Source organism: Carlito syrichta, unplaced genomic scaffold (genome assembly GCF_000164805.1).
Source record: "Carlito syrichta isolate Samal-C Ts95f unplaced genomic scaffold, Tarsius_syrichta-2.0.1 Scaffold316004, whole genome shotgun sequence".
In the NCBI taxonomy this organism is placed as follows: Eukaryota; Metazoa; Chordata; class Mammalia; order Primates; family Tarsiidae; genus Carlito; species Carlito syrichta.
Window position 1 is genome coordinate 1,375,910 of NW_007260100.1, and position 13,564 is coordinate 1,389,473.

Here is a 13,564-nt window from a genome sequence, read left to right on the forward strand (position 1 = left end):
TAAATTTCCATTCAGGATTTGATGTTTTCATAGTCCACTAATAAAATATCTGCTATGTGACTTTTTCTCTGAGGTAAATTCTCTCATTATTCTGTAGCCCACACTATTTTCAACATCTTAAGCATTTTTAATTGCCATCATGTTTTGTTAAGACATATCTTTAAAGAATAGAATTATTCTAGAACTGCTTAATTTGAGGCTTTTTATTCCTCCCATCATGCTGCCAGAACATGGCAAATATAATTAATCTGTCAAAACACAATAGTTGTGACTTTATTGTGGATCATTATTTATTTATGTACCATAAAGCGAATTAATGGCATTTTCCAAAGTCTAATAGTGAAAACTTAGTTACCTATTATCTGTGTGTGTGCATTAAGCTGGATTTTTTTTTGAGTTGGAGTCTCACTCTGTCACCCAGACTGGAGTGCAGTGGCCAGTCCCGGCCACCGCAGCCTCGACCTGCTGGGCTCCGGCGATCCTTCCACCTCAGCCTTCCGAGTAGCCAGAATTACAGGCATGCGCTACCACACCCGGCTGACTTTTTGATTTATTGTAGAGATGAGGTCTCGCTGCCCAGGCGGGTCTCAAACCTGCGGGCTCAGGCAGTCCACTCACCTCAGCCTCCCAAAGGCGTGGGATTACAGGCTGAGCCACCGAGCCCGGCTTGGATTTTTAACAGATAAATGTGAAAACAGAGAATACCTTGATATACAATTTATTTTCATAAAAATGTAGCTTAAATCAGAGCTATGGTCCCCAAAAGAAAGCACATGCTGTGTGGGCATTTGAAATCTGCCTGGGCCAGTTTAGTCTGTGGCTACGTCTATAAAATATAAACAAAAGAGTCAGAGGCACTGAATATCTGCCAAATTGATTAGTCATTGGGTGGGCAGAAGAGATAGAAAAGACATCTTAATTAGTAAGTTGTTTGATTTCAGCCGCTGGACATATGGTGCTAGGTCACCCAGTCTGATATATTACATTACAATTTGATTCTGCTTCACTCAGACAAGCATTGATTTAACTGTTTTTCTTTAAATTTGTGCTTCTTTGAATGGATTGGTGATATCTGACAAGTAGATCTGTTGAACAACATCATATCTAAATGCCCCAGCACCTGTGTAGATTATGGTCAGTGGGCAGTAGTATGAAAGTTTTCTTTTGCTTCCTTGCAATTTGTATTAGGATGTAATTGTGCACTCTGAGAGCCCGGAAAAGGCAATGAATTGATCCACCTAGAGAGAAAATCCGATCTAGTGTTACTCTAACCATTCCTTTGACTATTATCTCAGTAAATGCTTAAAAAACAAAAACAAATTTATTCAGCTCTCATTTGGACATATAGAATTCTCATAGGGCTGATTAGCAGTTTATTTACTTACTTGTTCATTCGTCAATCATTTGTTCAGTATCTTCTATGTGGCATACACTGTAATAGCCATGGGGGGACACTAAGGTGATTATGGTCATGTCTGTTCCTCACAATATCAAATAAGTTAGATGCAGAGTATGGAGTAGATGCTAAGATACTAAGATGCTCCATGACTTTGATGTCATGTTTCAGCTTGGCCCTATTGACTCTTCAATCTATTTTATGGCTATAAGAAAACAATGTGCAGCTAGAAGAGAAAAGCCTTGAAGGATAGACAGCTGTGCTTCTGATTAATACATACTTGCGATTCAAACTAAAGGGCATGCTTCAAAGGAGTAGTTTAAATATAGCACATGTAACAGGGTTAAAGGACCCATACCTTTCCTTTAAATTTCACTGCAGTGTCTCATTCACACTGTTAAAAGTAGATTTGAGTTCAGGATATTGGCTCTAAAAATGCAACCAACAGAGATGATGTTGGATTACATTGAATCTAATCTGCCTGCCTTCTCTGATTTGAATATATCAGCATTATTTTAAAACATATTTCACATTATCTGCAGGTAGAAATTGCTGCTGGGTAGGCACAATGAGGGAAAACCTCTCCACCGCTGCTTTTCGTTTCTTAAGGAAAGAATTAGGAAAAGGTCAAGTGATAGGGGGGCTGTAGAATGAGAAAGAATCAAAATGACAAATGCAAATTTCTCTCTAAATTTGACAAGGAGAATGTTGGTAAAAAGGGTAATTTGGTAGCAGTTATAATGCTGAGTCAAAAGTGCAAAACCTTTTATGGACAGAAATCATCTAGACTAATCTATTTTGTCAGCAGGGAGGGAAAGCAATTCAAATGTATTCTATGGAAAGACTATAAATGTTTTTTTCCTTAACCAAAAAGGAGAACACAGGCATCTGTTTGTTTAAAACTTGACACGTTTATTTTCTGTGTTTGCTGTGACATCTGTCTTCTGGTTTTGTGCCTAAATATTTCAGGGTTCCTTTAATTATTTGCCCTCGGAAGTATATTGACATCCTGTTGTATAAAATAGGCAAGGTTTACTCTAGAAAATTAGAGAAGAAACCGAATACATTTGCTTGACTATGGACTAAAATACATCTACATCTAAAATAATATAAAGCATTTATGTTGGCATTCATTAATAAGAGCATATTGTTCCACTTCCAAAGATAATTATATTTTATGCATACAGATGCATTTGATGCAGATGTCAAACTGCCTGCTCAGTAATTAGTGCTACCTGCAGCTTGAGTAAAACTCAAAATTGGTATGCTAACTGCATTCAGTGATTACAGTTCATAGGAAACGAATACAATGTATCCTAAGGAATATGTACATGTACATTTAAACTGAGGAATTTATACTACATATTTACCGATTTATCAGTTAAAACATAGGCAGTTAAAATTTGTTCATGGTAATTTGGTGCATGTTTTGGACAATAACATATGTTATTCAAGTGCTTCTTAATAATTTAGAGCTATTTTTAAATTGGGTCATGGCTTGTCCTGCAAAATGATAATGTTCTTGTTTATCATTCTGTCCAAGTCACACTATGGTAGAGTGAATCAGTTCTTTAGTTATGAATACTGCAGCACAGTAAACTCTGCATTTTTCTGTGTTTAAAGAAATAGCCTGCTGAATAGATGAACAATGATATGGTTCTTATAATTTAGAATGTATCATTTATGTGGCCAAGTTTCTCCAATTGGGTGTTTATCTATATAGCAAACACTAGAAGGAAGCTCAGGGTAGAAATCTACTATGCAATTCGTGATTTCACATTTGTTCCTGCTTGCAGTCAAAATCACAATATTGCTCAAAACTTAACCAATATTTTTCAAGAGTTTTTATTTGTGGGACTAATAATGCCAAGATGATAATTCCACTAGGACTTAAAACTAAGAATATGTCTAATCAGAGACAAGCATTCTGATAAAAGAAGAAAACAATTCTAAATGTATCCAAGTAGCTGGTGTTTGATATTACATAAAATAAAATAATAATAATGCCATCTGCTTCATAACACCTTATTGCATTCAAATCATATAAAACAAAACCTCACTTGAGGCAAAGTTATTTTTTCCACCTTAAATATATGAAAATTGAGACTCAACTAAAAGATTCAAGTCCATCTATATCTGACACTAACACGGTGCTATGCTACTCCATGGATGCAAAAGCTAAACATTTCCAATTACCTGTATCAATACTATCTCATGCGAGTTTTTTTATGTATCATAGATGTCTTTGATATCTATGAAATTGGAAATAAAATTGGGGCCACTTCCTGACATAATAGAGATAATAAATGAGATAAGAATTCTTGAAAAGCACTGTGTAGTAGAAATGATTGCTTATTATTGATTGCCAAACCAGATATTATATTATCATAGTGATAAAACATTTCCCAGTAGATGATAGTCCTCTCAAAAATTTTTACCTGGTTTTATTATTACAAATAAATATTAGTAGTTCTATTTCTTTAGCTATAAAATACAGTGCTTGTTGCCTTTAGGCATTTAAAATACTATCCTGCCATTGTTTAAGGCCAAAGGAACATAATTCTTCTACGTGGACTTAAGACTTCCTTGTTAAAAGCCATATTAAGTAACATTACTTTTGGTCTCTATCAATAAAACTAACTAGTCATATAGATTAAATAGCAGATCCAAAATATAGATTGTTCAGGTATATTGACCACTTTTGCCTCATTTGATGTGATATCTAAAAACATAAGTACCTTATACATAGCATTATTCTGTGTAATGTGTAAGTTTACCTAGTTAAATGTCTTCATTTCTGTCCTTGGAAAATGTGTACTTTGACCTGTTTAGCAATTGAAATTCCCCTGTAAAATTAGTTTCTGTTATTCTAGTAAATTTTCTTCAGCAATTGTTTTTTTATATGTCACCATGGTTTCAAACCAGTCAACCCTTATCAGAACCTCTCATCTCTCATATCTAATTTGTCTTGCTGACTCTTTGTCCTAAATATCTTACAAACTGTTCCATTGATTTCTACCTCCACTATCATAGCTCAGGCCACATTGTACCAACTAAACGTTAAGGTAATATTTAGAAACAAGCATCAAGACATGTATCCATGGTGTTTTTTTCTTGAATTTTATTCAAAGTTCTGAGGATGAGTATAGCAGAAGTTGATGAGGATCAATTACAGCAAAGAAAAGATATTAAAAAAATTATTTGATCTTTCTCAGTACATCCTTTATCTTCTCTTGCTTTTCTGTTTTTTCTTCTTCACAGGTTTTTAAATACTTTTTTCAGTAAATTTTAGATGCCATCTTGTAAGATGCACTATTATTTCATGGATCACTAAAAAAAAAAAAGACTAAAAATGCTGTCAATTAAGTTAGATACATCACCAATTATAAGATACATCTAGATAGCAGAGGTGATTAAATGTTAAAAATATGTTAAGAATCAAAGCATTATGGGACTTATTTAGATATAATAATTATACATATTAATTGTCTAGCTTCTCCACTAAAATCTAAGATACATGATGGTAGGAAATATAGTTATGTTTTTCACCATCACATGCTCAAAGAAATTAGTATAATACTTACTATAAAGTCATGGCTAAATATGAATTTGTTAAAGCAATGAATAGCACAGATAGGCTCTAAAGGTATTTCCAGTGGCTTAATTCCACCAGGTTTTTTTGTGTGTGGCAGAGTGGGGATGGTGGACACATTTAAAATATACACATGACCTGCAGAAAGAGACTTCAGAACTATCAAGAATTGTAGCACTGGAAGCTAGTTGCATTACAGTCTTTATCTCGACACTTAAGAAGGATTCTAATGGGGCTTCACACAAAATACTCTACTCAGAATTGTGCCTGACCTTGCTTCCCTGGAAAAGTACCAACTGACCTTTGGCATGTGGTTATTCCAGAGGAAGGTCAAGGAGTTGTTAAATGCTGAATACCTATCAAAGAAATTTTGGTCTAGATTTCCAAGAGGCTAATAGCATCAAAGTAAGAATGCATTTGCTTGGGTTAAAAAATGCATAACTACTATTGCTGCGTAAGACTTGATCAATTCTGATTTCATCAGGTGGAGTTATTCTTTAGCCACAAAAATGTTGGATAATTCTCAAACTTTGTTGGAATAATTATAAATGCAGATAGCCGGGCCCCACCTACAGATATCTTCTGCATTTTGTTTTTTATTCGAATATAACTTATGAAAATTCCTCAAAAAAAGCTGGTATAGAAGTGATTCATTCTTTTTAAATTGCTGCAGAAGGTTCTATTTTGAAGTTGCAGCAGAATTTATCCAACAATGCCACTTCTAAAAGGAATTCACTTTTATTTCATTTTTTGCCACTATGAACAATGCTATAATACATCTATACTTTGTACATATATAATCCTTATTCACTGGTACATTTTATTTTATTTATTTATTTTTTAGTTGGAGTCTCACTCCATTGCCCAGGTTGGAGTGCAGTAGCACGCTCACGGCCACCCCAGCGTTGACCTGCTGGGCTCTGGCGATCCTTCTGCCTCAGCCTTCCAAGTAACTGGAACTACAGGTGCGCGCTACCACACCTGGCTAATTTTTTTGACTTATTGTAGAGATGAGGTCTTGCCAAGTTGCCCGGGCTGTTCTTGAACCCGTGGACTCAGGCAATCTGCTCACCTAGGCCTCCCAAAGTGCTAGGATTACAGACTTGAGCCACCGCGCCCGGCTATTGGCGCATTTTGTTTTTGTGTTTTTATCTCCTAGCACTGAGAAAAACTTCATTAATTTATTTGCATTTTCACTAGAAACCTATGAGAACAGCATTTCCTCCACATCTATAGATATATGTTATCACTATTTTTTCATAGTATTAAATGTTTTTATGGTCTAGTAAGTTAAATTTTTAAAAAGTCTTGAATTTCCATTTTAGGTTAAGAAACTGGTTGCTTTCCCTGGCCCCCAATTTTATATGTGAAATTCAATGTGTACTTACATAAATTTTATTGTTCATATTAAAGTATTTAATCCATTTGAAACATTAATTTTTTTGTTTGTTTTACATGAAGAGTTTCAGTTTATTTTCTTTGAGATGAATAGCTAGTTATGCTACTGGCGTTTATAAAATAATCCATCTCCTTCCAAAGAATTAAAATATCACCCTTGCCATATTTTAAATAACCATATCTATTGGAGTCTATTTCAGTTTTCTCTGTTGTGTTCTAATGATCTACTTGCATATGCCTATACCAATACCGTACTGATTTGCTTAAAGTAGGTGTATAGAATGCACTATTGATGAAGCAAGGTTTAACTAGCCTTTTTTTTGGTAAGGTTGAGACTATACTTTGTCATATGATCTTCAATACACACTTTAAGATCATTTTATCCAATTATGAAATAACAACATTGTTAGTAATAAGAGTCTAACAAGATTTTCACTGATTCTAGAGGTTATTTTGGGCTAACAGTTTTATACTATTTGCTCAGGCTTTGTTTTGAATCCTTCTATAAATATTTACCATGTTCTTCATATAGGCTCTTTGTTTTTATTTCCAATTTTATAGATTTCTCACCAATTGTGAATGGAACGATTTGTTCCCATCATTTTCTCTAGGTTCTTATCATTAGAATAAAGAATAATACTTAATATTTGTATATTTAGGTATTCTCCAGGAAGTTCATCAAATTATTTTCTATTTTTTTCTGTACAGTACATTTGGTTTTTGAGTATACTATCATCTATCATATAATCATTTCATTCCCTTCTTTTTGATGTTTATAGCAGTTGTATAGTTGTCTTACCTTACTGCAGTTGCTAGAATATTCAAGACAATGTTGAAAAATAATGAGAACAACTCGATCCCTTAGCTACTGATTTTAATTGTATTGGTTTTAGGATTCGACTATTTGAGATAATATTTGTTTGGGGTTTGTAATAGCATTTATTACATTTCAGTGGTTTTCCTCCATCAGTATTTTATTCAGCTATTTTACTAAAGATAGCTACTGAACTTTATCAAATAACATTTTAGCATTTGTTGATATAATTTAATTTATCATGGAGTATGCAAATAGATTTCCTGATCTAGAACTCCTTGTATTTATGAAATACACATTAATTGGGTATAGTGCGTTATAATTTTGATACATTGTTGTATTGTATTGCATAATATCATTTAGAATATCTGCATCTGTATTCATAGTGAGGTAGATTAATAGAATTTATTTTAATACTATTTTTTATCTGGTCTTGGTAGTGAACTGATGCTCTGCTCACAAAATGAACTAAAATTTTTTTCATTTTTTTCTCTGGATCTGAAATAATTTAAGTAACATTGAAATGATCTGTTCTTACAGATTAAAAAAAATCTAACTTTGAATCACCTGCTGCTACATTTTACAATGATATTCTTATATTTTCAATTGCTTTAGTCAATTCAAGTGTTTCAATTGTTTTTTTGGATCATTATTAGTAATTATGCTAGAAGACGATTAATTTTCTCTTTAAGTTTTCAATTTTTTGATATGGAATTCTGAGTTGAATTCTTTTTAAAAGAGAATCGCAATATTTTAATCTCTTCTCTATCTGTGGTGATGTTTCACTTATCATTCTAATACTATATTTTTACTCTCTCTAATCAATCTTACGAGATAGGTAGCTATTTTATTGTTTTTCTAAGGAAAATTTTATATTCATGTATTATTTATAATATAGTTTTGCTTTCCAATTTACTAATTTTGATATTATCTTTATTAGCTCCAGCTTCTGACTTTCTAGACTTATCTTGAAGTTCTTTTTCAAATATTTTTTATGAGAAATAAGGTAATATATTTTCATAATTCTTTAAAAATACTAATGGCATTTAAGCCTGTATATTTTCTTCTAAGTAAAGAGGATTTTGCACCCCATATGTTTTAATTAAGTAGGTGTTTTCTTTTTAGTTTATTCCAGATAGGTTTTAATAGCAATTTTGATTGCCGTTGTGATTCAAGTTCCTGCTTCTGCATTTTTTTATTATAAAGATGTGGGCTACAGTTCAGGGTTAGGTACACAAACGTTTATTATGCAGGTACCCTTGTTGATGAGGTGTGCTCCTCCCTCCCCTAGCAGTTTCCCTCAACTAACAATCCCACCCCACCTCCCCTGAGAGTTTCCCACTACTGCCAATTGTTTTCTTATAGTATTATAATTGTTCAAGGTCTGCTTATGAGTGAAAACATACTCTGTTCTTTGTTTCTGTGGTAGATCACTGAGTATGACTGACTCTAAATCCATCCAACTTGCTGTGAAGTCCATGTTTGTCCTTATTTATGGCTGCATAATATTCCATTGTACATATGTACCACATTTTAAAAATCCAGTCCAGCTTTGATGGGTAACGTGGTTGGTTCCACGCTTTTGCTTTTGTGAACAGAGCTGCAACAAACATACGTGTGCAAGTGTTTTTTTGTAGAATGATTTGAGTTCCTCTGGGTATATTCCCAATAGGGGAATTGCTGGGTCACATGGAAGGTCAATTTCTAGTTCTTTCAGAAATCACCACACTGTCTTCCAAAGAAGTTGCACTAATTTGCATTTCCACCAGCAGCATAGAAGCATTCCTTTTTCTCCACATTCTCGCCAGCATCTGTTGTTGTTTGTTTTATTAATGATGGCCATTCTTACTGGGGTTAGGTGGTCTCTCAACGTGATTTTGATTTGCATTTCTCTGATGATGAGTGAGACTGAGCACTTTTTCATATGTCTGTTGGCTGCCCGAATATCTTCTTTTGAGAAGTGTCTATTCATATTCCTCTTGTGACTGGCTCAGTATTTGTTCCTCTAATAAGGTCTCTCCTGCAGAGCCACCTCTTTCACTCTCTTCTCAGTGTCTGAAGCAGGGAAGGAGGCGGGGCAGTGGAGGTGGGTGGGGCTGCAGTCCTCCCCTCCCACTCTTGGATGGTCAGGGAGATCTCTTCCAATGGGGAGGGACCGTATGGACTCTTCCCCAGTCATGTACTCGTGGGGGGTGGGGGGGGGGTGGTAGTCGCCCCAGTTAGGCCTATCCTGGAATGGAGTTTTCCTATTGCAAGCGACGTCCAGGCTCTGCTTGGGTTTGTCCCTCTCAGTCGTAGCCCAGCTGTGTGGAGCTGATGTTCAGAGGATTGCTGGGGAGGAGGGGGTTTGGGTCAGCCCCGGACTCATCACTGATCTCTTTGGAGTTCTTCTTTGTCCTTTTCGGGCCTCACCCTTTGTCCCGTGGCTAGATCAGGATATAGGGTGGGGCGTCTGGAGCTCAACACTCATCAGGTCCCTCTGAAGTTTGTGCTTTCAAAATATTCCCTCTGGGTCATAATCAATCCTTGAGTAGTTGATCGCCAGTCACAGAGATCAGGTCTGTTGCTCTGTGGTGAGTGAGTCGGAGCACTTTCCTGCTCCGCCTTCAAGATGGTGGTGGGGTGCCTCCCTTGTCCTCTTCAGTGGGACTTTGCCTCTAGACTCCTCCACAGCGCCTGCTGCTGGTGCCCTGCCACTCGCTGAAGTGGTGAGGCAAAGCCAAGAGCCCGCCGTCTCTCTCCTGCTGTACCGGTGAGGGAGAGCCTGGGGCGATATTTTCTCCCCATCGCTTTTGGCCATTAAAAAAAAAAATGAGCGCTTGGCTTCTGCGACCTGGGAAGAGTCAGGGATGAAGCAGAGAAACTGCAGCACTAGTTGTTGCACCAGGGCCCTGGCCACTTGCTCACGAGCCCCCACTTAGTCTCTCCCAGCATTTTATTTCCAGGGAGGCTTTGTTGGTTTAAAAAGAAAAGAAAAGAAAAAGAAAATGACGCTCGGCTTCTGCATCCTGGGAATCACTAGGGTCCAAGCCCAGCAGCTGTGGCACCAGCCGCTGCACCAGGAGAACCCTGGCCGTTAGCTCCCTAGCCCTTACTCATTCAGCCACTCACATGCCCAATGGTTCATCAGTACGTCCACAAAATTTTCCATACACTCACTCACGTGGGGACTCGCATAGTCCGATTGGCTCAGCTGCCATCTTCCCGACCACCCTCTGATTCAAGTTTCACCTAAGGTTATATTTTCTAGTTTCCTTTTAGTTAAGATTTTTTGTTTTTCTTTTTGGTTATTTTTTGAGAATTTATTTTTAGTTTGTTGGATTAAGACAGAAAATGTACCTTGCATGTAGAGTCTTTTGAATGTTTTAAGTTTCGATTTTTGGATGAATACATGACTTTTTAAAATGATCACTGGTCATGTGAAAAAACTCTATTTGAGAAAGACAAGGTTTTTTATAGGTTACATGTATAATGAAATTCATTATAATATGGTAATTCCCCCTTATCCATAGGAATACATTCCAAGACCCCCAGTGAATGCCAGAAGCCACAAATAGTGCCAAAACCTGTAAAAACTATATTTTTTCTTCCTGCACAAACATACTTATGATAAACTTTTATCTTTTCACTTAAAGAAAGTCCTTTATGACTTCTTGGCATATCCAAATTGCTAACATTGCTATTCTTGTGCTTTGGGACCATTATTAAGTAATGGTTACTTGAGCACAAGCACTGTGATATGATAGTCCATCTAATAACCCAGATGGCTACTAAGTGACTAACTGGTAAGTAGTGTATATAGTGTAGAGATGCTGGACAAAGGTATAATTGATGCCCCAGGTGGGACAGAATGGGACTCTGAGAGCTTTCATCACATTACTCAGAATGTCGTTCAAGTTCAAACATATGAAGTGTTTATTTCTGGAATTTTCCATTTAATGTTTTCAGATCATGGCTGACTGTGGGTAACTGAAACTGCAGAAGATGAAACCATGGATAAGGGAGAACTACTGCATTATGATATATTGTTAACATATATTTTGCCTATTCAGTGTGTCCACTTCTGAAAGGATATATTGGTGTCTCTTATCATAATCATATTTTCATCAGTTTCTTCTTGAATTTATAACCAAGCTTTTTCTTAGTAAATTTTTCTTTTTTGGTGCAATAACAATATGACTAATATATCTTTTTGTAAATTCCACTTTTTATATTAAATAATTAGGCTCTTTGCTTGATGCTTTTAAATTTAAACTCTACTTTTTATTGTTTTGATAATGCTACTCTTGCTTATTTTGGCATTTTCCTTATATCATCTTGCCCACTTAAAAATTTTCATCCTTTCATTATTACTTTGCTTTAAGTATATTTCCTGTAGAAGGCATATCAGCCAGATTTTTTTTAAAAATTCCCATCCACCAATCTGACTCTTTTGACGCAATAAGCCACCCCATTCACACTTAATACAATGGCTGATATGCTTGATTTCATTGCAAATGTCTTTAGTGTTGAAATTTATTTATGCTCTTTCTTTTTATAAATTTTCTTCATTTTTTCTGGTTTGAGAAAGTTGACATAAATTTTGAGGCCTTCAATATCTATGTTGTATTTAAAGCCATGAGACAGGATGAGACCACCCAGACAGTGATGGAAGATCAATAAGAGATCTGAGAGCTGAGTTCTCAGGTTCTTCAATATTTAAAGGTCATAAAGATTAGAAGGAACTAGTCAAGAAGACCTATAAGGAATAACCAATGCTGTAAGAGAATTTTCAAAAGAAAGACTGTTGCCCAGGAAACCAAGTAAAGTGTTTCAAGGAGAGAGTAATTAATTATGTCAAATACTGCTAATAGGTCAAGAAATATTAGAACTGAAAATTGGATTTAACATTGTGGTGACCATTGGTGACTTTGACACATTTTGGTGGAGTAGCGGGAGCAAAATCCTAATTAAAATTGTTGAAGAGAATGTTAGAGGGACTTATGGTTATGGAGATGTGAAGAGGTTGGTGGCAAAATATAAGTATAGAATTGAATGACATAGTCAAAGGCAAACATTTCAGGGCACAGGAAATTGGAAAAAGATTAACAACAAATTGAGAAATGCTTATTCTTGAAAAACTGCAAGAGCTTTGAGTAAGAACAATGAGAGTGTTAAAGTCTCCTTGTGTTAGGAAGCTCTCATTCTCCCCACTTTCCCACCAATTTGTGTGGTCAGCAAGAATGACATTGTATTTTACCATTTGGGGACTTATGAAAACCAGAAAACTTGCTGCCGTAGAGGGAGACTTAATTGTGGCTGGCAAAAGCCCAGTGTCCTCTTAGGACTAAAAATGGTGTACTAGGTTAGGAAAAATTAAAGAACCCACAGTTTTGATAACCGAGGTTGCTGTCCCAGTTGAGCCGAGAAACAGATTGGTCAGAAATTTAATAGAAAGATGCTAGAAATAAGGGAGTAACAGAAGGTTACTCTCTTGGTTGAAAGAAAAATTACACATAGGTGGAAAAGTCTCAAGAACGCCCAGCAAAAAAATGAAAGCCAAAGGAGATTTGGTAATTGACTGCAAATTTGAATCTGCACACACTGATTAGCACTGGGTGAATGCCTTTTAGGCTCAAAATGTTTAAATAAAACTTATGTACAAATTATTGGTTGACCACTAAGCTATGCAGATAAAGGACTGGTGACCTGTGGAAGCTAGACTAAATATTAAAATAAAAAGATAATTGGAGTCATCAATGGCTCCAGTAGGAGAGAAAGAGCTTATAGTTTAAGTCTAGAAAAGTTACTCAAATAAAATATCTCAGAAAAATAAAATATGTAAAGTTGCTATATTGCTTAAATATTTTTGCCAAAATATTACTAGATATGCAAAGACACAGGAAAATATTAAATATGTGTATATAACACACACACACTCAAAGATGATTTGAAATACTACACTAAATAATATCAACATAGGGATTGGCAAACTATGGTCTGTGGGACAGATTTGGCCCACTATTTATTTTTATAAATAAGTTTTGTTGAAGCACAACCATCACCATACATTTGTATATTATCTATGGCTGTTTTCATATTACAGTGAAAAAGCTAAATAGTTTCTACAGAGATCATATCGTCCCAAAGCCTAAAACATTCACTACCTGCCTTTTTATAGAAAAGTTGGCCTAAGAAGGCAGTTAAGAAGGAATACAGAAACCAAAAGATATGAGACACATAGAAACCTACTAACAAAATGACAAATGTAAATTCTACCATATTAATAATTACATTACATAAAAATGGACTAAACACCAATCAAAAGACAGACATTTTCTGGCCATATATATATATATATATATTTTTTTTTTTTTTTTTTAAA